This window comes from Schistocerca nitens, chromosome 7 (assembly GCF_023898315.1).
Source record: "Schistocerca nitens isolate TAMUIC-IGC-003100 chromosome 7, iqSchNite1.1, whole genome shotgun sequence".
Classification (NCBI taxonomy): Eukaryota; Metazoa; Arthropoda; class Insecta; order Orthoptera; family Acrididae; genus Schistocerca; species Schistocerca nitens.
In genome coordinates this window covers 307,633,327-307,638,326 of record NC_064620.1, presented here as the reverse complement: position 1 = coordinate 307,638,326, position 5,000 = coordinate 307,633,327, and the positions used below count along the sequence as shown (strand labels likewise).

At 56.4% G+C, this 5,000-nt stretch overlaps 1 non-coding gene across 1 annotated transcript in view; it reads left to right on the top strand.

Moving 5' to 3' along the window:
* Window positions 1-3,989: 3,989 nt before the first annotated feature.
* Window positions 3,990-5,000, top strand: part of LOC126196960 (small subunit ribosomal RNA) — a 1,909-nt gene continuing 898 nt past the window's right edge. Inside the window, exon 1 of the ribosomal RNA XR_007539379.1 lies at window positions 3,990-5,000. This exon is cut by the window's right edge and continues 898 nt beyond it. This is a non-coding gene — a ribosomal RNA (small subunit ribosomal RNA).

The following is a 5,000-nucleotide window of genomic DNA, read 5'->3' as shown; positions in this document are numbered from 1 at the left end:
TAAACGTGCTCTAAGTCTGTGCGCGACCGCGTCGCTCACTGTACGGATTCCGATGCTGAGCGATCAGCTATGGGCCGCCCCATCCACGTCGGTCCCCGTGAGCGTTGCACTCGCAGTCGCAAAGACTCTGGGCAATGGCTATGTGCGCTCCGCAATATATTACTCGGACGAGTAATGAGGGTCCGAGCCCCCAGTGTGGGGAAAGTGTTTCGCAGCCCTGACCCACCGGCACGGTGTTGCGTCCCCCACCTCAAACATGTGACGTAGTCACACCACCGGTTTTGACTAATAGACAGAATGTTTATAATCATATGCCATACACCGGGGGACGATGCCGCGAGGTGTAGCTAGCTAGTGCAGTCGCACCGCTACTACTGTACAGAGATAGAACAGGCATTGACTATACATACATTAAGCTTATACACGGCGGTGCTTAGTAATACGCGCAGTCATCGGAATATAGATAACACATACAACTGTCCCTATACATGCTGAACGTCTGTGCACACAATGTCAACCACACGTCACCCACACACTCCATCACCCACTAGTCTATGCCTGTAACAGACGCAGACACAACATCTAAGTACCAGCATGGAACAACATCCAGTGCATCCTCTCGGCCACAGTACACCATCCACACTATGATAACCAGACCGGGACGTCGAACCAGAAAACTGAATATCCCACTCTTCCTACAACCACCATTGCTCAGATACGCCACCAACACCCACACATGTCCTACACAGGGGTGCACCCAACAGCACCACACTGCCGCATCTCACAGCACATAAACAATGGCAGGAATGAAAGACACAGGTGTGCCACTCCTTTGCCACAAACACAGAACGGGCGCGCCACCTGCCATGAGCCACAAGTGCAACTGACGTGACATATCTGATAGTGCCTCAGGCGTCCACTTACTACCATCACTATCAACGAACCTCGCCACCCCCCCCCCCCACACACACCATCCCTTAACCCAACTTCTGCCTTAACCTAACCCAACTTCTGCCTTAACCTAACCCAACTTCTGCCTTAACCTAACCCAACTTCTGCCTTAACCTAACCCACGTTGCGCCCTAACCTAACCCACGTTGCGCCCTAACCTAACCCACGTTGCGCCCTAACCTAACCCACGTTGCGCCCTAACCTAACCCACGTTGCGCCTTAACCTAACCCAAGTTGCGCCTTAACCTAACCCAAGTTGCGCCTTAACCTAACCCAAGTTGCGCCTTAACCTAACCCAAGTTGCGCCTTAACCTAACCCAAGTTGCGCCTTAACCTAACCCAAGTTGCGCCCTAACCTAACCCAAGTTGCGCCCTAACCTAACCCGCGTTGCGCCCTAACCTAACCCGCGTTGCGCCTTAACCTAACCCGCGTTGCGCCCTAACCTAACCCGCGTTGCGCCCTAACCTAACCTGCGTTGCGCCCTAACCTAACCTGCGTTGCGCCCTAACCTAACCTGCGTTGCGCCCTAACCTAACCCGCGTTGCGCCCTAACCTAACCCGCGTTGCGCCCTAACCTAACCCGCGTTGCGCCCTAACCTAACCCGCGTTGCGCCCTAACCTAACCCGCGTTGCGCCCTAACCTAACCCGCGTTGCGCCCTAACCTAACCCGCGTTGGGCCCTAACCTAACCCGCGTTGCGCCCTAACCTAACCCGCGTTGCGCCCTAACCTAACCCACGTTGCGCCCTAACCTAACCCACGTTGCGCCCTAACCTAACCCACGTTGCGCCCTAACCTAACCCACGTTGCGCCCTAACCTAACCCACGTTGCGCCCTAACCTAACCCACGTTGCGCCCTAACCTAACCCACGTTGCGCCCTAACCTAACCCACGTTGCGCCCTAACCTAACCCACGTTGCGCCTTAACCTAACCCAAGTTGCGCCTTAACCTAACCCAAGTTGCGCCTTAACCTAACCCAAGTTGCGCCTTAACCTAACCCAAGTTGCGCCTTAACCTAACCCAAGTTGCGCCCTAACCTAACCCAAGTTGCGCCCTAACCTAACCCAAGTTGCGCCCTAACCTAACCCAAGTTGCGCCCTAACCTAACCCAAGTTGCGCCCTAACCTAACCCAAGTTGCGCCCTAACCTAACCCAAGTTGCGCCCTAACCTAACCCAAGTTGCGCCCTAACCTAACCCAAGTTGCGCCCTAACCTAACCCAAGTTGCGCCCTAACCTAACCCAAGTTGCGCCCTAACCTAACCCAAGTTGCGCCCTAACCTAACCCAAGTTGCGCCCTAACCTAACCCAAGTTGCGCCCTAACCTAACCCAAGTTGCGCCCTAACCTAACCCAAGTTGCGCCCTAACCTAACCCAAGTTGCGCCCTAACCTAACCCAAGTTGCGCCCTAACCTAACCCAAGTTGCGCCCTAACCTAACCCAAGTTGCGCCCTAACCTAACCCAAGTTGCGCCCTAACCTAACCCACGTTGGGCCCTAACCTAACCCACGTTGGGCCCTAACCTAACCCACGTTGGGCCCTAACCTAACCCACGTTGCGCCCTAACCTAACCCACGTTGCGCCCTAACCTAACCCACGTTGCGCCCTAACCTAACCCACGTTGCGCCCTAACCTGCCCTGTAATTGTTAGTTATATGACTCTAGGAATTCGTGTAGCGTTGCCTAATTGCAACCATCTCAACATAGTTCACTTCGCGCACACTGTGGTGTTCTGCGTATTGATTCATTTTACGGTGCGTACCCTCACATCTTGCGAGTGTTGCTTACTTTCCACATGGTCCCGCTATCCACTGTATTGTGTACTGCAATAGGACGTATATCGCCCCCGCCCCCCCCCCCCTCCCCTCCTGTCACCTCTAGCTCGTCGGTCAGGAGTTCGCGTGTTGAATGCGCTTCGCAGCTGTGCAATGGCATTCGTATACGTACGCTGGCCACCTTCCACGTGTTCTTTCGTGCACACGTCGCAGCGTGTATGTATGCTGATGGAGTGCGTCGTGACACACAACATCCAGGCATGCAAGACTCGTAGAAGTCGCAAATGTAGATGGATGTCTACGTTTGCTGCCCAAGTTACGCAAATGAACTGGAAATCCGTTGTTGCGCGGTTGTTCGCGCTGGAGGTGAATCGTTGATATCGACGATCGGTACAGGTATTAACCGGTTGCTTCAGCGACACCCGTCATACCCACGAACGTGAGTGGGCATGTGGGTATGAAGCGATACGCGGCGGTGGCTGGGTGGGACCGTCCCCGGCCGGTGAGGGGGGGGCGCCCGGCGTGCTGGCCGCGCGCTGCGTGGGCGCACGCGCGGCAGCCGGCTGGTGGGGGCGCCCAGTGGCAGGCGCGCCGGCTGACGGACGCGGCAGGCGGCGCATCTGCGTGCCGGCGCACCCAGCGCGCGGCGCCGTGCGGCCAAAGTGGGTCCTCCCGGGCCCGGTGCGAAGCGCGGTGGACATCTGCAGTGTGCTGGTCCGATTGAGGACTGTGTGCGTTGAGGATGCGCCGCCGCCCGGCACTCGGCGCCGCGACGCCGTCTGCTGCTCGGTCGCCCCCGCGGTTCTCGCAGGTGGTTTGTATCGCAGCTGTGCGGATGTGTTGGCGCGTGCGCTGTGCTGGGAGAGTTCGCTTTGGCACCCAAGTGGGGCTCTGCCCCTCTGTGGCGCTGGCGTTGGAGCTGCCCGGTCACTGTTTGTGGCCGCGTGTTGTCTCCCGCCGGCAACACCACGACAGCACGCTCCCGGGCCTCTGTCGGCAGCGGCAAGCTCAGTTGGGAGCACGGGTGGTCGCACTGAAAGCGTCTACTCGCCTATCTCCGGGCGATTGCGCCTCTCTCGAACCCGACCAAGTACTTAGGACGGCGCTGCGCGCCGCCGGGACCTGAGAGGGTTTCGAGGTGTATCGTGCAGGGGAGCCCAGCCTCCTCCTGTTTGCAGAATAATTGAGCGGACGCTTGCGTGTTCGCGCGGGCCCCCGGGACACACTCCCGGGCGGCCGGCTGCTCAGCTCTAGTTGACGCAGCTCCCTGGTTGATCCTGCCAGTAGTCATATGCTTGTCTCAAAGATTAAGCCATGCATGTCTCAGTACAAGCCGCATTAAGGTGAAACCGCGAATGGCTCATTAAATCAGTTATGGTTCCTTAGATCGTACCCACGTTACTTGGATAACTGTGGTAATTCTAGAGCTAATACATGCAAACAGAGTCCCGACCAGAGATGGAAGGGACGCTTTTATTAGATCAAAACCAATCGGTCGGCTCGTCCGGTCCGTTTGCCTTGGTGACTCTGAATAACTTTGGGCTGATCGCACGGTCTTCGTACCGGCGACGCATCTTTCAAATGTCTGCCTTATCAACTGTCGATGGTAGGTTCTGCGCCTACCATGGTTGTAACGGGTAACGGGGAATCAGGGTTCGATTCCGGAGAGGGAGCCTGAGAAACGGCTACCACATCCAAGGAAGGCAGCAGGCGCGCAAATTACCCACTCCCGGCACGGGGAGGTAGTGACGAAAAATAACGATACGGGACTCATCCGAGGCCCCGTAATCGGAATGAGTACACTTTAAATCCTTTAACGAGTATCTATTGGAGGGCAAGTCTGGTGCCAGCAGCCGCGGTAATTCCAGCTCCAATAGCGTATATTAAAGTTGTTGCGGTTAAAAAGCTCGTAGTTGGATTTGTGTCCCACGCTGTTGGTTCACCGCCCGTCGGTGTTTAACTGGCATGTATCGTGGGACGTCCTGCCGGTGGGGCGAGCCGAAGGCGTGCGACCGCCTCGTGCGTGCTCGTGCGTCCCGAGGCGGACCCCGTTGAAATCCTACCAGGGTGCTCTTTATTGAGTGTCTCGGTGGGCCGGCACGTTTACTTTGAACAAATTAGAGTGCTTAAAGCAGGCAAGCCCGCCTGAATACTGTGTGCATGGAATAATGGAATAGGACCTCGGTTCTATTTTGTTGGTTTTCGGAACCCGAGGTAATGATTAATAGGGACAGGCGGGGGCATTCGTATTGCGACGTTAGAGGTGAAATTCTTG